General features: G+C 34.9%; 1 long non-coding RNA gene across 1 annotated transcript; it reads left to right on the top strand.

The window, feature by feature from the left end:
* The first annotated feature begins 262 nt into the window (after positions 1 to 262).
* On the top strand, positions 263 to 4,277 carry LOC124387387. The gene is made up of 3 exons (XR_006926152.1): positions 263 to 318; positions 3,387 to 3,654; positions 3,804 to 4,277. It is a non-coding gene; the product is annotated as an uncharacterized LOC124387387 (long non-coding RNA).
* Positions 4,278 to 12,839: the final 8,562 nt, after the last annotated feature.

Consider the following 12,839-nt stretch of genomic DNA (forward strand, 5'->3'; position numbering starts at 1 on the left):
TCCTTTTTTGTTTAAAAATTATTTTGTTTATGTTTTAAACTTTTACAGTACGATCATGTTGTAAAATCAAAGAAGTTTAGCAGTCAATCACCTGTAGGACTTGATCTATATCAGCATAATTGTATGCATTTTGCCATATCCTTAAAATTCTCTCTCTCTCTCTCTCTCTCTCTCTCTCTCTCTCTCTCTCCCTCTTCTCTTTCTGTCTTACTAGAGGAAGTGGTAAGGCCTTGACATGCATCATTTCTCTTTCAGTGTGTCACTCAGTCAGTCATTAGAAGGAGAGGATGGAGCTCACTCCACTTCCTGTGATGTTCTGTAAGTAAATGTTCTCTTTGTTCCTACAGTGTTTGGATATCAATTTTATCATCTACAGACTGAACAGACTGACTGTGCTGATTAATGAGTTTGTGATTTGGATGTTGGTTGTTCACAAAACATCAGCATGATCATTTTATTACTATTATATTCTGTGCTGAAAAATCACAGTACAGCAAATTTATTCGTATTCATACTAATACCAAACTAGTAAAGAATGTGCATTTATTTTTAATTAATAATTATTGAATATTTATTTAAATAAAGACCATAGTCCAGTTTTAGGGTGCTGGTTTGAGTTCTGCTGGTGTGAGTGCAGGAGGAGGAGGTGTTAATGTGTCATAAGTGACATAAAACTACTGACGATGGTGAATAAGTATATAACTTATTAAGCCATTCTGAAAATCATACTGTTCACAGCACTGTTGTACAGCTGTTTCTTAAGTAAGACTGATATGTGTAGTTCTTATTGAGAGTCTTATTTTGGACAGTAGAGTCCACTCCTCATGCTACTGTGTGTAAATGTTCTCTTTGTGACTTCATTAGACTCAATAGTGGATTATAGTGTTATTCATCTGCAGTCTACTTTTTCTGACTGATAAGTTTATTGTGTGATTTGGACATTTTTTTTCAGACACTGGGTTTAAATAATCTAATGAATGTAAATAATTCAGTATTGTTATTTGTACTCAATCTTCTGTGTTCTGCAGTCATCTGCTCCTCACTAACAACTTCTTATAATCATTTGCTCTGCTAACAGAAAAATGACTGCATGAGGCTCTGACTCACTGAAATGTTTTTAGCTGATGTGATAATGAAATCATCTTGACTTGATGATTGTGGTGTTTCCTGTGCACATCATTTTATTATTAATAGAATCTATGTCTTTTCTATTATTGTAGTTTGTGGAGAGAAACAGCTCACAGCAAGATCAATCTTACACACGCAAACACCAAACTGCTTCACACTGTAGCACTTAAAAATAACTTAGCAGTATTTATTAATCTATGTTTAAATAATAGTAATTAATGTGCAGAAACAAAAGCTTCTCATTAGTCCTGCACACATACAAAGCAGTGATACTGTAGAACAGGGGTGGCCAACCAGTCAGAGACCGAGAGCCACATTTTTTACTGTGTTACCGCATCATACACATGGGCACACATGAACATCACCCATCCCTTCCTCTTACTCACACACACACACACACACACACACACACACACACACACACACACACACCTCTGCTCAGCCAGATCACCATCACTGGAAAACTTTCCTTTTTTTTTAAAAAACGTCCTCTACAGATGGAGTGCGCATGCTCGGATTGACTTTACTTTTCTGCGCCGCGTTCTTCTCATATTTAGAAGGCAATCGGAATGTTTGGATTTCAGGTGATAAATTAAACCCGACTTGGAGAAACTCTTTGCAGATACACCCCCTCTTGAAATTTCAGCATTGCATGTTTTGCAAATCGCTCTCCGCACACCGCAGACATGTTGCTCTTATCCAGATTTCCGTGTGCTGCTGCGCTTTTTTATTGCGTCATTACAATTGTGTTTCTGCCGTGTTGTTTCTGTGATTTAGGTATTTCGGCCGAACATTTTCGGTGCATCCCTGTAATTTATTAGGGCCGGATGTGGCACGCGGGCCGTAGTTTGCCTAGGTCTGATATACCGCAAAGTTTCCCAGTAAGGGCAACTTCGTTTAAGTCTTAAAAATACCGTATTGAACTCAAGCGAAGCGAACACGCACATTAAAAAACAAACAAACACAATCTTCGATATGAACGTAAGAGCCGCATGAAACCAGCCAAAGGCTCGCGAGCCGCGGGTTGGCCACCCCTGCTGTAGAAGAACAGAGGCTGGTTTGCAGTTGTTGTTGTTTTTTTTAATGTAGAGGTGCCAATTTAGCTGTGAAGAGCTCGAAATTATGATTTTATGTGCTCTTGTCAAGTCATGATTCTACCTGCTCAACAGTCCTGGGTTTTCTTTGTCATTTTTTTGCTTTCATAATGCCACACCAACATCTGTTCAAAATGTCTATACTGCATGTAAATTAGTTCAGCACCCAGACTCTTCTACTATGAGGCCATGCTATTGCTAAAGATGCAGTATGCAGTTTAGCATTGTCTTGCTTAAATATGCAAGGCCTTCCCTGAAGAAAGATGACATCTAGACAGCATTTAGTTGAATCTAATCTAATCTAAGCATGGTGCCTTCCCAGATGTGTATGCTGCATATTCCATATGCTCTAATGTGCACCTTATAACATCAGAAATGCAAACATTTGAACTAATTCCTCTCCTCTTTAGTGTGGAAATGAGTATGGCTTTCATGGTGGCCAAAAATAATTTATTTCTATAATTATATAATTTATAAAAGAAATTATATAATTTTCAAAATGTAGATTTATTTTGACCACAGAACAGTTTTTCACTTCCTCAATTTCGTCTTCCTCTATTCTATAAATGAGCTATTTAGAGAAGATGGCAGCATTTCTGAAACATGTTCACATATGGCCTTATTCTTAAAGATTTTACCTGCATTTGTGGATTGTACAGCAAAGGTGTTCACAGACATTGATTTCTAAACCCCTGCTGCCTAAAAAGTTTCTTGGAATATTGGGGAATTATAATGATACAGTTCAGTATATTGTTTTCTTTACACGTGTTCAGTTTTCTCAAATATCGGCTGGTTTTAATTATACACTGAATCTTGTTCTCTGATTCTGTTTTTTCAGTGCTGATTGTACTCATAACAATGCCCCATGCTAAAGGTGATTATGGTTATAGATTATGTATTGTAGTTACACAAAATAAATAAATGTAAAGTATATGTCTCTGATTTAGATTGGAGCTGAGCAGGAATATTATTATTCCTATTCCTACATTACTATGCAGAATTTTCTATTTCAGTTCCTTTCAGGATATTTCTCTCATATCAGTTAATCTCATATTCAGATTGAACTTAATTTGGATTCTGACACTCTGTTGCAACGAGAAACCAGATTCATTCACATAGAATTGTGTTATTATTGATATTAATTAATATATTGATTAATCGTAGGGACACAGAAAGCTGTGTTGTCCATTCGACCTGATAAACAAGTGTACAAAGAAGAAAATGTTACACTTAAATGTGACATTCATGAAGGAGGAGACACTGAGTGGACATACATCTGGATGAAGGCTAATAAAGTCTATAAAAACAGCACAATGCCAGAGATCCATATCAACTCTGTTAAAAACAATTCCACTGGTAACTACACCTGCAGAGGAGAAAAAAATGACTCAGCATTTAGAGCTCAGTGATGCTGTTACACTGAATGTATCAGGTGAGTCTGTGGTAACACCAGGATTTTAACCAGGTCATAAGAACATAATTTGTAAACATAAGCGTTTTTTTATTACTTTTTTACCATAACATTAAAACAAGATTACAAATTTACTTATATCATTGTATTTTGTATTTCCTGTACAACAGAGAAACCAGTGCCAGTACTGAGTGTATCTTCAAAGAACTGGCTGACTGAAGGAGACTCAGTGACTCTAAGCTGTAAGGTTAAAGATTCCTTTTCGGACAGGACATTCAGCTTTCACAAAGTTGTTCCATGTAAAGTCAATGACAGTCACATCAAGTACAAGCTGCTGCTCCTCTCAGACAGCAACAGAGGATCTGGAGGTTCCTACACTCTTAGTCATGTTGTTCTAAATCACACAGGACTTTATAGGTGCAGAGGAGAGAGAGGAAACCCAGCATTTTCCACAAAGAACAGCAATTTCAAGCCACTATGGATCACCGGTAAGGTCACATAACAACACTGGTGTGGGAGTGTTAAATGTAGATGCATGAGTAAAAAGAAATCCACAACATTAATACTGTAAATAAAGAATCTGAGCTGTGTTAATGTTTAGTGTAAATATCTTTATATTCACCCTCCTGAGTGATGAATGTTAAAAGCAGTTGAAGAGCCCTGAGCAGTGGTAGAGGATTATTCTTATTCAAATAGCACTGTTTATTTAAAGATGGTGTAAATGTGTTCACTGCAATTTATGCCATGAAAACACAATTCTAATAATGCATATGAATTATATTATATTAATTATAATAAAAATTTCACTTTCAATCACCACATTATCTGTTTAAAGCTGCTTGGAGACAAAGTTTTTTGTTAAAAGCGCTTTACAAATAAAATGAATTGAATTAAATTGAATTATAATGATACAGTTCAGTATATTGTTTTCTTTACACGTGTTCAGTTTTCTCAAATATCGGCTGGTTTTAATTATACACTGAATCTTGTTCTCTGATTCTGTTTTTTCAGTGCTGATTGTACTCATAACAATGCCCCATGCTAAAGGTGATTATGGTTATAGATTATGTATTGTAGTTACACAAAATAAATAAATGTAAAGTATATGTCTCTGATTTAGATTGGAGCTGAGCAGGAATATTATTATTCCTATTCCTACATTACTATGCAGAATTTTCTATTTCAGTTCCTTTCAGGATATTTCTCTCATATCAGTTAATCTCATATTCAGATTGAACTTAATTTGGATTCTGACACTCTGTTGCAACGAGAAACCAGATTCATTCACATAGAATTGTGTTATTATTGATATTAATTAATATATTGATTAATCGTAGGGACACAGAAAGCTGTGTTGTCCATTCGACCTGATAAACAAGTGTACAAAGAAGAAAATGTTACACTTAAATGTGACATTCGGGGAGGAGGAGACACTGAGTGGACATACATCTGGATGAAGGCTAATAAAGTCTATAAAAACAGCACAATGCCAGAGATCCATATCAACTCTGTTAAAAACAATTCCACTGGTAACTACACCTGCAGAGGACAGAAAAATGACTCAGCATTTAGAGCTCAGTGATGCTGTTACACTGAATGTATCAGGTGAGTCTGTGGTAACACCAGGATTTTAACCAGGTCATAAGAACATAATTTGTAAACATAAGCGTTTTTTTATTACTTTTTTACCACAACATTAAAACAAGATTACAAATTTACTTATATCATTGTATCTTGTATTTCCTGTACAACAGAGAAACCAGTGCCAGTACTGAGTGTATCTTCAAAGAACTGGCTGACTGAAGGAGACTCAGTGACTCTAAGCTGTGAGGTTAAAGATTCCTTTTCAGACTGGACATTCAAAAAGTTGTTCCATGTAAAGTCAATGACAGTCACATCAAGTACAAGCTGCTGCTCCTCTCAGACAGCAACAGAGGATCTGGAGGTTCCTACACTCTTAGTCATGTTGTTCTAAATCACACAGGACTTTATAGGTGCAGAGGAGAGAGAGGAAACCCAGCATTTTCCACAAAGAACAGCAATTTCAAGCCACTATGGATCACCGGTAAGGTCACATAACAACACTGGTGTGGGAGTGTTAAATGTAGATGCATGAGTAAAAAGAAATCCACAACATTAATACTGTAAATAAAGAATCTGAGCTGTGTTAATGTTTAGTGTAAATATCTTTATATTCACCCTCCTGAGTGATGAATGTTAAAAGCAGTTGAAGAGCCCTGAGCAGTGGTAGAGGATTATTCTTATTCATATAGCACTGTTTATTTAAAGATGGTGTAAATGTGTTCACTGCAATTTATGCCATGAAAACACAATTCTAATAATGCATATGAATTATATTATATTAATTATAATAAAAAAAATTCACTTTCAATCACCACATTATCTGTTTAAAGCTGCTTGAGACAAAGTTTTTTGTTAAAAGCGCTTTACAAATAAAAATGAATTGAATTAAATTGAATTATAATATTCTGTGTTTAAGGTGAATCTCCTCCAGTATCTCTGATCATCAGTCCCAACAGATCTCAACACTTTACTAATCACTCTCTCTCACTGAGCTGTGAGGACCAGGGTCACTCTTCAAAAAGATGGACAGTGAGACGATACATGCAAAAAATGAAACTGGCAAATTGTTCACAAGGGGATTTAGGTTTAGGGTCTACATTTACCATCAGCTTCCTCTCCACATCAGACACTGGAGTTTACTGGTGTGAGTCAGAAACTGGGGAAAACAGTAATCCTGTCAACATCACACAGTTCATTGTGAGTTCATGGTGTTCTTTGTTTATTGTTAAAGGAAAACAGGGAAAGGTTTAATTACAGAATATTCAGAACTCTGGGTTTCTAACTGGGAGAACTGTTTGACAAGACGCACTTAACTGTTTAGCTGTGAACACACAGAGAGAGGAATTTCAACGAAGAGCTGGATCTCAGTCAGACGTGAGAAATCTAGTGAGAAAAGTTTTTTTTACTTTGATTTTCTCTTAACACAGTGTTGTTTTTAAAATCTTACATTTTGCTGTCTTTCCTTCCTAAATCTCAGGTTCTAGATCCAGATCTGGTACAGAAGTTATGGTTATTGGACTGAGTTTGGCTTTTTTGTTCATCATTTTATTTATCGTAATGATCCTGCTGTGGTGCTGTAAATAAAGAAAGGTCTGATTATTGTTTTATTAAGATAGAATAGAATGTAATGTTTTCTTTGAGTATATAAAAGGCAATAAATCACTGATTCAGTGTATATGTTGATTATGTTATTAATAAATTAAAGTAGGTGTACTTTAATCCTAACAACATAAATCCCAATCTAATATTAGTATTTATTAGTATTTTATACGTAGTTTATATTTGTAACTATTCCTCACTGTTCAGATGTTGTTTAAATCTGAATTTTATAATTATAGTTCTAGACGATTGTGTTTCATTACTGTTTATACCCTATTTAGATGTAGAATCTTTCTCCCTTTATAGAAAAGCAGAAAACCAATCAGGCATTGCAACGGAATCAAAGCCAGTCAGGAGCTGAAGACTCTCAGTCAGGGGACACACCACTTCAGGCTGGTCAGACTCTGTCTCTGTAAATGTTCATTTTTCTACACATGGTCAGTAAACATATTTTTATATATTTTCTGATTTTCTTTTTTTCTTCATTCTATTTTCTGTAGGAAATGTTAATATTATGCCACTGTGGATCACTGGTAAGGTCACATAACAACACTGGTGTGAGAGTGTTAAATGTAGATGCATGAGTAAAAGAAATCCACAACATTAATACTGTAAATAAAGAATCTGAGCTGTGTTAATGTTTAGTGTAAATATCTTTATATTCACCCTCCTGAGTGATGAATGTTAAAAGCAGTTGAAGAGCCCTGAGCAGTGGTAGAGGATTATTCTTATTCAAATAGCACTGTTTATTTAAAGATGGTGTAAATGTGTTCACTGCAATTTATGCCATGAAAACACAATTCTAATAATGCATATGAATTATATTATATTAATTATAATAAAAAAAATTCACTTTCAATCACCACATTATCTGTTTAAAGCTGCTTGGAGACAAAGTTTTTTGTTAAAAGCGCTTTACAAATAAAAATGAATTGAATTAAATTGAATTATAATATTCTGTGTTTAAGGTGAATCTCCTCCAGTATCTCTGATCATCAGTCCCAACAGATCTCAACACTTTACTAATCACTCTCTCTCACTGAGCTGTGAGGACCAGGGTCACTCTTCAAAAAGATGGACAGTGAGACGATACATGCAAAAAATGAAACTGGCAAATTGTTCACAAGGGGATTTAGGTTTAGGGTCTACATTTAACATCAGCTTCCTCTCCACATCAGACACTGGAGTTTACTGGTGTGAGTCAGAAACTGGGGAAAACAGTAATCCTGTCAACATCACACAGTTCATTGTGAGTTCATGGTGTTCTTTGTTTATTGTTAAAGGAAAACAGGGAAAGGTTTAATTACAGAATATTCAGAACTCTGGGTTTCTAACTGGGAGAACTGTTTGACAAGACGCACTTAACTGTTTAGCTGTGAACACACAGAGAGAGGAATTTCAACGAAGGGCTGGATCTCAGTCAGACGTGAGAAATCTAGTGAGAAAAGTTTTTTTTACTTTGATTTTCTCTTAACACAGTGTTGTTTTTAAAATCTTACATTTTGCTGTCTTTCCTTCCTAAATCTCAGGTTCTAGATCCAGATCTGGTACAGAAGTTATGGTTATTGGACTGAGTTTGGCTTTTTTGTTCATCATTTTATTTATCGTAATGATCCTGCTGTGGTGCTGTAAAATAAAGAAAGGTCTGATTATTGTTTTATTAAGATAGAATAGAATGTAATGTTTTCTTTGAGTATATAAAAGGCAATAAATCACTGATTCAGTGTATATGTTGATTATGTTATTAATAAATTAAAGTAGGTGTACTTTAATCCTAACAACATAAATCCCAATCTAATATTAGTATTTATTAGTATTTTATACGTAGTTTATATTTGTAACTATTCCTCACTGTTCAGATGTTGTTTAAATCTGAATTTTATAATTATAGTTCTAGACGATCGTGTTTCATTACTATTTATACCCAATTTAGATGTAGAATCTTTCTCCCTTTATAGAAAAGCAGAAAACCAATCAGACATTGCAACGGAATCAAAGCCAGTCAGGAGCTGAAGACTCTCAGTCAGGGGACACACCACTTCAGGCTGGTCAGACTCTGTCTCTGTAAATGTTCATTTTTCTACACATGGTCAGTAAACATATTTTTATATATTTTCTGATTTTCTTTTTTTCTTCATTCTATTTTCTGTAGGAAGTGTTAATATTTATGCCACTGTGGATCAGGGAGATACGAATGGAACAGGTAGATTATATCAAGCATTTCCACACCATTCAGAAGCTTAATTTTACAGTAGATTAATACTAGATATTGAAGTAGAGAAGTGTTTAATAATGATTAACACTCTGCCCTGTGCTCAGGTGAAACAGCTGAGAGCATCGATGCCATTTATGCACAGGTCATGAAGAAAAAGAAGAATGGTAGTGTTTTTTTAATGCCACGACAATTTATGTACACAACTTGTGTGGCAGATTCCAGTATACACAGTCATTTATTACATTGATCATCACCACCCTGAAAAACTGCTCCATGCTGAAAGCAATGAAATTACTGCTACTAAAGAAACAAGAATAGAGACTTTATCAATGTGTTATAAGCTGGTAAACATCGTGATGGTGTTTTCTCTGCAGATGTTGATGCTGAATCCAGTTGTGGTGATGTGACTTATGATGAAATAGTACTAATAACAAAGAAGAAATCTGTGAGAAAATGCAGAAAAGGTACAGATATAACTAATGAGATGGATTGTTTTTCTTTTCTTCTTGAGATTAATTCAAATTATGTTCTTTTTAGAAAAAGCCAGTGGTGATGCTGACACTCTTTACTCAGAGCTGAAGGTTAACATGAAGGTACAACTGATTACAACAAATTGTAATAAAGCTTAAAAGATAAACATAATGAAGTAAGAAATATGTATTGGGTAGCATTTCTGCTCTAGTGGTTATGAGGTGAACTACAAAATATTGAAATAATCTTGAATGAAAAATCTTGAATAACATTTTGCAGTTCATGTCTTAACCTCTAGAGCAAAAATGACCTCACTGAGCAATTTGTTGGGGAGCAGCTGGACTCTGAGACTGGACTGTGGTGCGATAGAAAAATGTCTTGCAGTCTGATGAGTCCAGATGTATGTTGTTCCAGAGTAATGGAAGCATCAGGGTAAAAGGTGAGGTGGATAAAATGATGTAACCATCATGCCGAGTGACTACTGTACCACCTGCAATGGCAGTTTTATGATCTGGTGTTGCTTTAGTTGTTCAGGTCTATGGTTTGTATGCATGCCATAATCAAAGCAATCTAATAAATGCCATAATCAGGGAAAAGGCTTTGAGATCATTTCATGTGGGAGAAGTGATAGCTTTGTGCTAAAGATGTTGGACTTCTGATTGGAATTTGCCACTTCTGGTCATTTGAGTAAGGTCTTTAACCCTCAACTGCATTAAGCCTTGAGTTACACTGGATAAGGGCATCTACCAAATGCCATAAATATTTAGTTCTCAGAAGTAGTAAATAAATAGTTTATGTACCTTAACGTCTAAAAGCAAATTATATGATCTTAATTCCAAAAAAGTTTGTATGAATGCTGTGCAAGATGTAAATAAATTGCAGTGATTTCCATTATAGAATTATAACCGTTTTAAATGCAGTGCCTCCAATATTGATTTTCTCCCTTTAAAGATGCACACAGAGATTTCTCCAGATTCATTGATACTATTGATATTATGTACTGTAAATGATGAGCGATTTAACTGTTTTCATGTTGAACATTATTTTGAAATTGTTCTACAGTTTGTGGAAGTCTTTCACAGATTGGTCAAACTCTGCCACTCTAAGATACACTGTTTATACCCAATAACATACTGACCTGTTGTCAATTAGATGAATTAGTTGCAAAATAACACTTTTTTTTTTACTTTAGTTGTCCAAATTTTTGAGATTGTTGTGTTGCAGCCATAAAATTCAAAATGACATTTTTGTTCAATTCCCTCAACTTTTGATATGTTTTTTTGTTTTTGTTCTGGATAAATATGAGTTTATGAGATTTGCAAATCAGTGCATTCTGTATTCTTTTACATTTTATAGTGTCCCAACATTTCTGGAAATGGGGTTAAAGAATCGGAAGGAATCTCTTTTTCTCCCTGCAGTGAGACATGTATCCAAGTCTGTGAATAAGACACATGGGGACCACTGGGTATGGAGGATGATGTTACTTCTGTACAGCAACAGTGAAATAAGTTTTTGGCAAATTCAGTAGCACAGCTATACAAGATGAAAGAATAAAGTAAATAAATAATGTTCTGTAAATCTTTCTATTGGGCTTCAGATTTAACAATTTGTTTGAAATGCCTTTAGAAGTTGTAGAATGGACTGTTGACACGTGAACTGCAACTGTTGCATATATAATCTAGTTTCAGCTAGTCCTTAGCTCATCAAAAACAAACCTCATTACCCACATTCTTATTCCGTCTAAATATGTTGAATATTCTACCTTTACTTCTATATTGTTCTTATGACATTTAAACTCATATCTTAGTAAAGGTCATTGTGTATATCCTGATATAGCAGATCACTGCCTGCTGCAATTTTAGTATAATACAGATATACAATGAAATGATGTGACCAGTGTAGTGTGTTTGCAGCAATTTTTTCATTAATGCTTGTCATTAATTAGTTAACAACTATTTAATAGAACAAATTATATATATTTTTTGCTTTACCTTTTCAATATATTTTTTCTATATATTCCTTTACCATATGTCACTTGTAATATTAATTCTGATTGTTTTAATAATAATAATATTAATAATGCTTTTGTAATAATGTTTAGCTGACACCTTCTATCCAAAGGGAACAAGAATAGTATTGTATTTTTTGTGTCTGCAATAATTAAGGGGATGTTGATTAAAAATGGACTAAAGTATAAAGTTACTCAAAATAAAACAGTTGTTTTATTTGACTCATTTATTTGCATTGGGTTGATTGTACTTAATTTAACAGAACATTACAGGTTTAGTATTTAAACACAGAAATGTGGGTTAATTTGTTGTACTATATTCTGCTTCTTTACAGTAATATCCAAAACCATTTTATATGATGATAAACATCTATTGAACACACTGATATGCATGAGGGGAACTTGACTGCTCTTGCACTCACTACTGCTCTCTCGATTCTGGATGTACTCCTCTAATGCTAGGATTTTCTCCATCAAAGAACAAACTAATTGTTCAAATTCCTGGCAAACAAATCAACAACAGGAAGCTGCGTCACATGGTTCAACAGCCAACAGCCATAATGTGGCCCCCACCTTCATGTCCGGGTACATTTGCATTATTGCTTCTGCCACTTTGGGTTTGGGAATCCAAACCTGACTCCCTTTTGTTCAGCTGGGGCTGACGGAGGCCATTGCCTTACCCTTCAGAATGCCGATTGCCCATCCCTTAGGACTAACTGACCCATGTTCAACCCATGTGCTGTTTACATGGAACCCTTCTCCACTTTGGCCTTTAAAGCTCTTGTTTTTCTGCACCACCGGTTTGGCCCTCCTACTTGTCACAGCTTAGGCTGACATCTCTTTCTGCTGGCAACAGCTGGCTACAGGGCCGATGCTTCAGCACCATTTATTTAGCACCAGTTTTGCTTACCAAAGATCGCCCACTGGGCAGTCACCTTCTATGCCCAGTGTAAAGCCAGCAAACCAGGTTTCTTTTCTATTTAAAGTTTAAGAATTGGTTGAGATAATTTTGGACCCAATGTCTCTAATCATTAGCTTTACCAGATACAACTGCAAGAAAACGAGTGCCAGTTATCCTGAGAAAAAACAGTTCATCCAGGTCATAAAAATAATAAAGAATTCAAAATAATTATTAAAAATAGAAGGAAAGGAATATATTAAAATGTACGATAAAATAGAATATAACTGCAAAGAATTAAATAATTATAAAAAAAATATATAATAAAGGGATCTATCTGGCTGAATAATACATTCCCATTCAGGGGAAGGTTGATTATATCTGTAAACATGTGTGCTTATTTCTGCAACTGGTCAGTGCAGGTTCTCAGA

This window comes from Silurus meridionalis, chromosome 6 (assembly GCF_014805685.1).
Source record: "Silurus meridionalis isolate SWU-2019-XX chromosome 6, ASM1480568v1, whole genome shotgun sequence".
Classification (NCBI taxonomy): domain Eukaryota; kingdom Metazoa; phylum Chordata; class Actinopteri; order Siluriformes; family Siluridae; genus Silurus; species Silurus meridionalis.